General features: G+C 36.9%; 1 long non-coding RNA gene across 1 annotated transcript; it reads right to left on the reverse strand.

Annotated features, from left to right (window-relative positions):
- Nucleotides 1-838: 838 nt before the first annotated feature.
- Nucleotides 839-8,922, reverse strand: LOC311283361. The gene is made up of 4 exons (XR_014626051.1): nt 8,514-8,922; nt 6,511-7,028; nt 3,607-3,657; nt 839-3,474 (listed from the first exon to the last, which is right to left on the reverse strand). It is a non-coding gene; the product is annotated as an uncharacterized lncRNA (long non-coding RNA).
- Nucleotides 8,923-12,453: the final 3,531 nt, after the last annotated feature.

A 12,453-nucleotide genomic window follows, 5' to 3' on the forward strand; every position in this document is an offset into this window, starting at 1 on the left:
CGTCATGTGACTAATCACTCTGGAAACACAGGAAAATCATCATTTAATTACATTTTCAAACCAATTAAGCAAAAACAACTTGCCAAGCTCAAAATGTCAAAATAAAAATGCAAACGGTTTTATTTTGAGCTTGAATGGGATCAATGGGACTTTGCTAATTAGCCAAATACCTTAGCATAAACACATAGTTAATGAAGTACATGCTAATTAAGGATAATGTGGTGAATCTGACATCCGTATTGTTCCATTTCTTGCTCTTCCAACAATATATTGTTCATGTAATAATAAAAAAAAAAAAATTACATTTTACATTCCAACAAACAAGAAATAACTGGACGTTTTGAATGTTCAGATAACATTCAGAAAAATTGTTTCATAACTTAATGGGAGCTGAATAATTATGCCAAACCATAGTATTCCATACTGTGTATTCAGCCAGAAAACTCTAGATGGCGCAGACAGACAGGTTCTCAATGCAATCTGCAAACAATGACATCATCTAACATGGCTCGAGCTGATTGGACTGATTCTGCAGCCAATGAGCTCGCTGCTTAACTTTTAAATCGTTTGGTCCTGTGTTTGCACAGGTTTAATCAGAAACCCTCCACCTCCCTCAGCTCCACCTACTGTATATAGACCCTCTGAGAGATGTCATGACTGAAATATACACTGATGAGCCAAAACATTAAGACCAATCACAGGGGAAGAGAATATCAACAAACGAGGCCACGTATTAAGGTCTGGGTAGATTAGATGGTAAGCAAACAATTAGTTCTCGTAATCAATGTGTTGGATGCCGGAGAAATGGACAGGAATAAAGATCTGAGCGACTTGGGTCAGAGTATCAGTGTAATTATACCGATAATAAATACTACCTTAAAATATAATGAACAACTAATGCAGGTTTGGGCTTTTTCTTGCCATTTTATTTGATTGCTAGTTGAACAAGAAAATGTACTTGCATTCAAATGCGACTTTATAAGCTTTCCTGTTGAGCTTTTGATAAATGTAACTTTCCTGTAGCTCTGTTGGCGCTTGCAACGGGTTCGATTCCCAGGGAAAGCAAGAACTGATAAGAATTTAAAATTTGTACCTTTAAATGCAATGCAAGTCGCTTTGGATAAAAGCGTCTGCCTAATAATGCATAAATGTATAATTTTGTTAACAGACTTGAATGAGAGTGAACTGCATATTTTTTGTTCTGCTCGAATGTTCTCACTCGTTTTCGCTGCATTTATTTGCTTTTGGTCAAAATCTGTCAATGGGACGTGGCTGAAGACGGTAGAAATTTTCTGTTGACCAGATGAGGCCCACAGCGGCCTGACCATCCAGTGCTTTCCCGTCAACCAAAGTAAAACTCATCGGTTGTACTTACGGGAACTTGATTGAATCCCGCTATAAATTGTCGGGCAGGAAGAAATGAGGACAGTTCGGTTAATATTGGAGTTGTGCAGTTCTCCCTCGATGCTAAAGACAATAAACTTCAATTGCGTTTAGCATAATTAGACCTGGAAACCATGCAATTACAAACACATCTCCAGGGCTGAATCACTAGACTATTAGGGGGAGCAATTCTAGGAAAATATAATTCAGTAGTTTTAGAGACCACAACTACAGATAATTATTTTTTTTCTCAGAAACACGTTGTAAAACAGAATATTCTGTAAGTTAATGTGGGAACGCAAGATGGTTTGCATCCCAAAACAAAGATGCATGTGTCAGTGTGCAGTTGGTGCAGTTCTCAACGCTACCAGTTGATGTCGCTGCAGCGCATCAGATCGTGGGCAACTCCCGTTGGGAATTTTCCACTGGAAAGGCAGGCTATTTGTTGTATTTTTCAATTAGGTTTTTGTGCACGTAATTGCAGAGCCATTGCTCCCAGTAAATGCTGTTCATTTTCTGTATATTAGACACCATACACGACTAAAAGCCCACCAATATTACAGTGAGAAACATAGCAGGCACGTGTAAGCAGAGCTGGATCATCCCAGAATGCATTATGCCACACACGGTTTCTGGAAACGCGGGGAAATTAAACATTTTGGAGAAATAATAAAAATCCAGTCTTGCAGATCAGCCGTAGACAACCAGCCAGGGGTATTGCTTATATTTTCTTACCTCAATCCAGTATAATATGTTATGCTTGTAAAGTGTTCCCATATCAAGATTGATGTGATGTGCAGATGTCGTACCTTGATATAAATCACAGAATGATAGTAGCCTAACATAAAAATAAATAAAAAAACAGCTGTACAATGGTAACCAGTAGAGGGCATAGTCAATATTTACAGAAAATGTCATATTGTACGATTCTGGCTATCACAAAATGAGTTAGTCACTTTGATATTAAGCAAACCAGCGTGCACACAAATTACCACACACACACAATGATTTAAACAGCATTTACAATAGTATCATATTAAGTTCCCAGGTGAATAACATTCAGGGCTCCATTTTTGATGAATTTACATGACATTCCAGACATTTATGAGTACTAAACAATGACTTTTAAAAATCTATTTGATAGCCTAAAGATTAATGGCACAAGTCATATTTAGGCTACAACAAAATAAACTAATTGCATGCACAAAATAGCATTGAAACATAGCATTAAAAAAGCAAAACATGCACATTCTTCGTTCTTCATTTTCTAGAAGCAGAATATAAAAACCTTGCTGTATTTTTGTGTAGTGTTAATAACATACTAGTGTAGTTACTAGTTACTCTACACAAAAGCAGCAATATCTAGCTGATGAATAGGCTATTATTGAGCAGTTCATAGCTACAAAATATAAATGTACTATACGGTTAACCTAACCCTAACCCTACCCAAATAGGTGTGGTCCGGATAACCGTATAGTTCCATCATATTTGTTCACACTGTTAAGCGCCCTCTAATAAACTGGTGAAACATGTTCACCAGTGACCATCATTGAGACTACTGGCAATATCACTGTCCGCCAGCAGGTGGCGCAGTCTCCTCAGTAACCTGAACCTCATGCACATTGTGGTGTTGTAACTTGTATGTATGGATCGGCATGCTCTTTTTCACATTACGCCTGTCTCTGTCGTGTCAGATTTTTGCAGGGCCAGAGACGGATTACATTCAGCCCAAATGACACACCAAACACACTGAAACACGGCCAGCTTTCCCAAGCGCTCGCCAACTGCTGCCCCGGGTCGGTGGCAAACACCTGCACATCATTACTCATTAGATTTGTTAACCATCGGCTCGGATTGCACGCGAGAGAACCCGAGGAACCGCTGATTGCTCGTGCAAACGGTCACATCTCCTCCAATCGAGCTGTGTTTCACTGACGAGAACAACCAGCTTCACACGCAGACAGAGGCTTCAACGTGCTGGTTATTAAAGCAGGCCTTTGCGTGACAAATCTTTTGTTTCAATCCGCTTTTAATAAGATAAGACAAGCTTCCGTGATGACGAGCCGTTGAAAAGACACTCAAGACTGAGATCTAATGGGGGAAAAAAACAGCAAAGGAAAGGGTGAAATAGGAAAACAAAGAGGTGATTATCATGAGGAAATAAGCTATGTGCACTTAAAGGAGCAGTTGATGAAATGAAAAGTCATCATTTAGGTTACTCACTCTCATGTTGTTGCAAACCTGTGAAACACAACATTTCATACAATGCAAGGGCTGTAAAAAAAAAAGCAGTAGTTTGAAAATTGACCATTGCTCTCAAATCTCATTTGCACATATGCATAGTCAAGTTATTGAAGTTATCAATTACAAGGAACAAAAAAACCCGAACCATCTCAAGTCTAATTTGCACAGATGTTCAGCTCAAATGTGGTGCGTTAAGAGCAAAATGTAATTGTTTGTTGAAAACCTTCCCTTTAGGTGTAGCTCTCAAATTTTAATCGTTTGGTTAAAAAACTACGCGTCATAATACGGAACTGCTAAAGGGATGTAGAGGGGAAATTATATTCCAGTGCTTTCGTGGTCGCTCACAAAAGTTTCTCCCAACGCTTTTTGTTGGAAAGTGTAAACGTTTTAAGAACATCCAAATTTTTCAGCAGAACATGGAAGCTTTGTGCACAAATGCAAAGTGTCTTGGGAGAAACGCAAAATTTTGCTAGCAAATACAGAGTATTTTTCGGATTTTTTTTTATTTTTGTAAAGCACAAAAGTTTTGTGAGCAAATGCAAAGGAAGAATGCAAGAGTTTTGCCAGCAAACTCAAACTTTCTTGGGGGAACATGAAAGATTTGTGAGCAGACTCGGCATTTTCAGAGGAATGCAAAAGGTTTGCAAGCGAACGCAACGTTTTTTTGTAGGAAAACGCAAAAGTTTTGTCAGCAAATGCAAAGTTTCTTGGGAGAAACACAAAGTTTTGAGCACAAATGCAGCGTTTTTTGCAAATGCAAAGGATTTATATATAGGATCGCAAAAGTTTTGCAAGCGAATGCGACGTTTTTTTGTTTTGTTTTTTGTTTGTTTGTTTTTAAAGCTCAAAAGTTTTGTCAGCAAATGCAGTTTCTCAGCAGAATCCTGAAGCTTTGTGCACAAATGCAAGTTTTTTGGGAGAAACACAAAGTTTTGCAAGCAAATGCAGCTTTTTTCGGAAGAATGCAAAAGATTTGCGAGCGAACGCTGCGTTTTTTTGTTGGAAAGCACAAACGTTTTGTCAGCAAATGCAAAGTTTCTCAGCAGAACGAGGAAGTTTTGCGAACAAATGCGAAGTTTCTTGGGGGAAATCAAACGTTTTACAAGCGAAGGCAAAGTTTTGTGTTGGAAAGCGTGAAAGGTTTGCCAGCAAACTCAAACTTTCTTATGGGGAACGTGAAAGATATGTGAGTGAACGCAGCCTTTTTTGTTGTTGTTGGAAAGCGCAAAAAGTTTTGTGAGCGTTTTTCGGAAGAATGCAAAAGTTTTGCCAGAAAACTCAAACTTTCTTGGGGGAACATGAAAGATTTGTGAGCGAACTCGGTATTTTCAGAGAAACGCAAAAGGTTTGCAAGCGAACGCAACGTTTTTTGTCGGGAAACGCAAAAGTTTTGTCAGCAAATGCAAAGTTTCTTGGGAGAAACACAAAGTTTTGTGAACAAATGCAGCGTTTTTTGAGGAGAAACGGAATGTTTTGTGAGCAAATGCAAAGGATTTATAGGATCACAAAAGTTTTGCGAGCGAATGCAAAGTTTTTTTGTTGTAAAGCTCAAAAATTTTGTGAGCAAATGCAAAGTTTCTCAGCAGAACAAGGAAGTTTTGTGCACAAATGCAGCTTTTTTCGGAAGAATGCAAAAGATTTGTGAGCGAACGCTGCGTTTTTTTGTTGGAAAGCACAAACGTTTTGTCAGCAAATGCAAAGTTTCTCAGCAGAACGAGGAAGTTTTGCGAACAATTGCGAAGTTTCTTGGGGGAACTCAAACTTTCTTGGGGAAACATGAAAGATTTGTGAGCGAACTTGGTATTTTCAGAGGAACGCAAAAGGTTTGCAAGCGAACGCAACGTTTTTTGTCGGGAAACGCAAAAGTTTTGTCAGCAAATGCAAAGTTTCTTGGGAGAAACACAAAGTTTTGTGAACAAATGCAGCGTTTTTTGAGGAGAAACGGAATGTTTTGTGAGCAAATGCAAAGGATTTATAGGATCACAAAAGTTTTGCGAGCGAATGCAACGTTTTTTTGTTGTAAAGCTCAAAAATTTTGTGAGCAAATGCAAAGTTTCTCAGCAGAACAAGGAAGTTTTGTGCACAAATGCAGCTTTTTTCGGAAGAATGCAAAAGATTTGTGAGCGAACGCTGCGTTTTTTTGTTGGAAAGCACAAACGTTTTGTCAGCAAATGCAAAGTTTCTCAGCAGAACGAGGACGTTTTGCGAACAATTGCGAAGTTTCTTGGGGGAACTCAAACTTTCTTGGGGGAACATGAAAGATTTGTGAGCGAACTCGGTATTTTCAGAGGAACGCAAAAGGTTTGCAAGCGAACGCAACGTTTTTTGTCGGGAAACGCGAAAGTTTTGTCAGCAAATGCAAAGTTTCTTGGGAGAAACACAAAGTTTTGTGAACAAATGCAGCGTTTTTTGAGGAGAAACGGAATGTTTTGTCAGCAAATGCAAAGGATTTATAGGATCACAAAAGTTTTGCGAGCGAATGCCGCGTTTTTTTGTTGGAAAGCACAAACGTTTTGTCAGCAAATGCAAAGTTTCTCAGCAGAACGAGGAAGTTTTGCGAACAAATGCGAAGTTTCTTGGGGGAACTCAAACGTTTTACAAGCGAAGGCAAAGTTTTGTGTTGGAAAGCGTGAAAGGTTTGCCAGCAAACTCAAACTTTCTTATGGGGAACGTGAAAGATTTGTGAGCGAACGCAGCCTTTTTTGTTGTTGTTGGAAAGCGCAAAAAGTTTTGTGAGCGTTTTTCAGAAGGTTTGCCAGCACACACAAAGGTTTTGCGAGCGAATGCAAAGTTTCTTGGGAGAAACACAAAGTTTTGTGAGCGAATGCAAAAGCTGTGAAATACAATCTCCCCGTCACTGTGTTGCGTAACATGCAGACGTACCGTATCGCGTCATATTTGAACATCTGTGTGATTGAGATTTGACAGCTGCTGTGGAAAACTCAATGAATAATGCCTCAAATTTGGGTCTGTTCCTCATATACATATGACTTCAGAAGATGTGGAGAGTCACATGGGCCAATCAGGATGCAAAAGAGGATTCTTCCGTTCATCTAACACGACTTAACCCTGTCACTTCCAGACAGATCTAGAGTTTCCTTTGCAGAGCCTCAGTCTTTTCCTCTGATTGCGTAGGACGAGGAAACCTTGAAAACCCTCCCGTAATCCTGCCGTCATGGCCTGAAGAATAAACTCAGAGGTGTTTTAACAGTAATATATCCAGCGCTCACCTCCATCCGTGCGATGTGTGTTTTGGATCAGCGGTGAGGGTGTGTTTGTCATTACTCCGGCGCAATGAAACGCAGATGTTGCATCCAAACTGGATGAGCGCTCGTGTGATAAAAGCAGGAACTTGACGTTTAGAGGAGAAATAAAGTGTGAAAGGAGGATGTTTTCCAGATCTGTCAGTGGGCCAAGAGAAGAAGAAATATAAATGTAAAACTATTAAACAACAAGGGGAGCTCTAACCTTTTATATTGTACGACATGAAGCAAATGCTAAAAGACAATATTAATAGGCTATTCTGCATTTTACCAATCAGAATTCAGTGGTAACAAATCATAGCATATCATTTATCCTTGTAGTTTCTGGTTAAGTAACGCTTTGGATCGCAGGTCAGAACACAAACACAGTTTAAGCATTAACAGTCTGATCCGGTCACATGACCTGGTCTGATGACATCATCTCCTGTTGGTCACACTGGGCTAATGTAATAAGGCCCGTCTGTGAGTGTGTTTCTGGGTCATCAGGGCTGATCCTCCGAACACGAGAGACACGAGCAGGTAACAGAGTTGCGGCGGGACAGACGGCCTCGGTGAACTCGAGCTGTGGAAGTGTGTGTGTTTATGAGGAGCTGGAGTCAGAGTGTGTGTGTGTGTGTGTGTGTGTGTGTGTTTATGAGGAGCTGGAGTCAGAGTGACAACTGTGACTGCCAGATCTCTGAAGCTCCTCTGATTGAACACATTACAAAGAGCAGAGCCTACACCTGTGTGTGTGTGTGTGTGTGTGTGTGTGTGTGTGTGTGTGTGTGTGTGTGTGTGTGTGTGTGTGTGTGTGTGTCATCCGCTGGAAACACAGGTCAACATGACACTGAAATGATCATTAACATGGAATCAATAAATAGATGCATGATATAAAAAAGTCAAAGTTTGGATCAGTAAATTCTTAGAAACTGGAACTCAATGAAAAACAATATAAAATCCAGGGGAAGGTTATATATTGTATATATATTGTGCTTTTTTTCAATTTTCAATTACTTTATATTTCATAAAATATTATATATATATAATGTATGTATATCTGTGCATATATATATGTATGTATATACAGTATATATGAATATGTATACATTTTGTTTGCTTTTTACATCTGTTACTTTATATTTAATATATATATATATGTGTGTGTGTTTAAGTGTTATTCAACATAGCATATGTATATAGTTTTATAAAGGTCAAAATCACTAATATTTATTCTGACTAGTTTATACTAATGTAAAATACCGTAGTTTGCACATTTTGACTTTATACTGTACTTATAAACAGTGTACAAATACTTACATATTAAACATCATCGCATTCGGTAATTTATGCGTAGTTCATATAGTTATACATTCACATAATAAAAAATAAAAAAAGCCATTAAACTTAGACATGTTCATAAACTGTCATATATGTTTTAATCTTAATGAAGCTTCAATTATGTTTTCAAATGGGTATATATATTTTTAAGCGTTACCCAATATTCAATGCGGCCAATAACAGCTTTTAGTCGGAGAGATGCAGGTGGGTTTGAAATCATCAAGTTTCTTTAAAGTGATTTATTATTCTCTCTTCCTGATGCAACACAAATTTCCTCACAGTTTATGTATATACATGCTTGCTCACCGAAATAATGCTTGAACATTTTCCCTCGGCAGGCGCGTGCACATGGGCGTTGATGGAGCAAACAGACACACATGCAAATGTCCTCCGTTCCCAATAACGTTCCGCACACAATCTTTATTTACACTCCGAGATTTCGGTCGGTGAGCTGACACTTAAGTTACTTTCCCTCTTTACATGTGTAATTAAAATGGTGGAAAGCCGAGCGTCTGATGCGTAACTGCGCGTGATCAAAGACGCGTCGCGGCGCGCAAACACGCACGACACAGATGCGATCGATCAAGCGCGCGCATGGAGTTACAAGGGGATTCGGGTCTCTCAGTGTCCCACATAACAATAATCCTCCATCAGGACGTCCTGGAGTTCACTGCGACACCGAAGGAACTGCTTTAGAGAATGTAGCCGGAGCTCAAAGTCTCAAACACCGAACAGAAATGCTCTGTCATCACATCTGAACTATCTCCTGATGATTTTAAGGTGAGTGTATACCTGGTGTAGTTTAATACCTCATTAAAAATAGCGTAATTCCTACTGGATTTAGAATTTAGAACAACTTTTTGAACAATTTCCCTATAAGATCTAATGATTCGCAATAGGATGAAATGCTGGAACATCAACATGAAAATACATTTTTAATGATTCTTATTTGATCACATTACGATCCTTCAGGAATGCTTCCAAAGTAGGATTCCTGTAGACAATCTTATAGGATTTTCTTCGGTAATGAACATATGCTATAATTAGTTTTAATAGAAACTGTGCGTGTGTAATGTAAATATTGTGAAGGCCTGTAATGTGGTCAGTGATATTTAACCGTGCAACATTATGAAATTTCATTTTAATACCTGTAGACTACTGACAGATTGCTTTTGTCCATGTGATGCATGAAATTTAAATAATATAATACATTCAAATTGACATAACTGTGCATATTGTGAATCGCAGGCGATGCAGTCAGTGTTTTTTTAAGCGAGCTGTCAACATGTTCGGCAGATTACAGGATGGCAGAATAATTTTAGGTATATGTAGGTTAATATTGTGTGTGCATAAACAATAACATGAACACTGTTAGGTCTCTAAGTTTCTACAACAGTAAAACGCAAAGTAAATCCTTGTTTTTTTGTGTGTGTGTAAAATAACTTATTCTGCACATAATTGTACAGCTATATGGTATTTAATATGCCCTTTTTAATCACCTAAGCTTTTTTTCTTTGTAAGGAAAAATGAAAAGCTTAATATGCACATTAAAATAATTCAAAAGTTTACATTGCGTCAAAAATCATGTCATATTAAATACCATACTGTGAAATTTACACAAATTTGGAAGTAGTGCAGTGGTCACGTCATTATTTTATTCCATATTTGAAATGTGATTGGTAAAGCATCACTGTACGATATTAAAACCATAATGATTTGTGCAGCTTGTGTACAGTATGGTTTTAGTTGCATGTGGAATGTGCTTTCTCGTGTAGTTTGATGAATCTAAGCATCTCTTGTTCTCTGCCAGATGCTACAGCTTTGCTCGCCAGGCAGTTATTGAAAGTGACTCGAGTCAAAGTGATAGTTTTGTGGTTTGTGACTGTGGTTTGGTGGTTTTGGCAGCACGCTTGACTCATCTATATATCGTCTTAGTCACTGTGGTTTGAGTCTGGTGCCATATTGCTGCTGTAAAAGCTTCATTAGTGCATCACTAAAGCATTTTGGGTAACTGGCTTCGGTCCCCGCGGCTGTAGAGAACTCAGTGATCGTGCATTGGTGGTAAAGTAGCCTACTAATTTATAATTTGCCATATCATCATTTCCAAAGAGTCATAAACAGCTCTAAATCTTTTAATTTCACGTCCGGGATGCATTTAAAAACGTTCTTTTTTCCTTTAAGAAATATGTTCATTTTAATGATGCACAAAAGCTCACAAGGTCAGTGTTTTTCTTGTTTTTGCAGTAAAAATACCTAAATATTCTTAAATATTGTATTGAGATACATTTACTTAAGCAAATTGACAAGATAAGAAGTCTTTTTTTCTGAAAAATGCTAAATGAAGTGACTTAAAGTGCTTAAAACTATAAAGCATGCAGTGCTGGGTAATAACTGATTGGGTGTAATCTAAATTACGTTAATAAATTAAAATAAAAAATTATATACTTGTAGATTATATTGGTTTAAAATACTCAATCAGACTACAGTTAAATTTTTTTATTGATTACATTAATATTCACAAAATGGCAGTGAATTAGTCATAATTTATTGATTCTCACTAATTCTTATTTATTATGTACTTTCTAAAACAGTCTGTTGTAGTCAGAGGCCACACAGCATATCAAATACAATATTTTATTTTAAAATGTAACATTTTTACGGTTTAATTAATCACACTTTTTCATCAACCTGCAGTTCCTTCACAAACCCCAGTTTGAGAAACCCTGATGTAATGTAATAGTTTTTTTGTTGATGATAAATAAATAAAAATAAAAAAAAATGTTAAATTATCTTTGTTTTTTTTTATATCACTAGTACAAGATTATCCTATTCAAATATATGTGATAAACAAGTTAAGGATAAAAGTACACTGTAAAAAAATTGCTGCCTTAAATTTTTAAGTACATTCAACTTGGATGTTTAAGTCATTTCAACTTAAATCACATTAAACTGACTTAAAAAATTTGCTGAATCTTGTATAACTTGTAAAAAAGGTTGAAAATTGCTGAACTTATTAACTGAGTTAAAGCAATGTAAAAACATATGCTGTCATAACTTATTGATCATATAATTGTATACAGTGTGAGGTCAAAAGTAATCTAAAAGAAGTCAGATTACATTGTAAAGTAATGGATTACATGCCATTTTATTCTGTAATGGATTACAGTTTATAAGTAATCTAAAACACGTCTGCAAATGGGGTCAGAAAAATAAACTTTTATTACTTTTTTAAAATTATAATTACTTTAAAGTAATTTTGCTTCTCAAGTAAATGTATCTTGATTTAAGAATGCTTAGATAGTACTGGAAAAAAAATATGATCAATAAGTTATGACAACACATTGCTTTAATTCATCAAAATAAAGTCATTTTCAACTTTTTTATGTTATACAAGATTCAAGTCAGTTTAATGTAATTTAAGTTGAAATGACTTAAACATCCAAGTTGATTGTACTTAAAAAATGTAACTTCTTTTACTGAAGAACAAGACAAAAATCATTTTTTTGCAGTGCACTATTGCAACGATTGAACACAAAATGCAAGCTTTAAGAAACATCTTGTCCTTTCTTTTTCACAATGCATAATGTTTCAAATGATCTTTACAGAAATAGTGAGCGATCAAAATGCGACTGGTAACTGTATTGTGTCAAAAACACTGCAATTTACTTCTCCTACAAAGCACATAATCAGCCATAGAAGAACCTGAGGAGAGCTGGAGTGCAGTGAAGGAGTTACGCTGCTGAATACAGTGGATTGAGGCGCAGATGTGAGTGTTTGCATGGTCGCACATGCACAGTCACCAGAGTTATAGGGGAAAGATGGACTCGGAGTGTCTGTGTGTGCCACTGTGTCGTGGTTTGTTTAACTCTCTCGCTATGGCAAGCCGTTTTGACTTTTATTCACTCCTTGAGGAATCAACAATTCAAGTTTCACAGTTAAAATGCTAACTCTTGATATCAGAAATTTGATTTCTACTAGTAAAAATTATAATTTTTGATATCTGTAATGGTATTTTCACTACGCCATTCAATTTCAATGGTTGATATCAAGAACTGACATGTGCACTAGTACCATGTAATTATATCAGATATGTTTACTTGTGAGAATTGTATTTCTGATATGTGAAATTGGAATTTCAACTAGTAAGAAATCAATTCTTGATATCAACTACTGAATTTGAAAGGAAGCCTATGTATGGTGACATTTAACTAGTGAAATTACATTTACAGATATCAAGAGATATAAT

Source organism: Rutilus rutilus (genome assembly GCF_951802725.1).
Source record: "Rutilus rutilus genome assembly, chromosome: 23".
In the NCBI taxonomy this organism is placed as follows: domain Eukaryota; kingdom Metazoa; phylum Chordata; class Actinopteri; order Cypriniformes; family Leuciscidae; genus Rutilus; species Rutilus rutilus.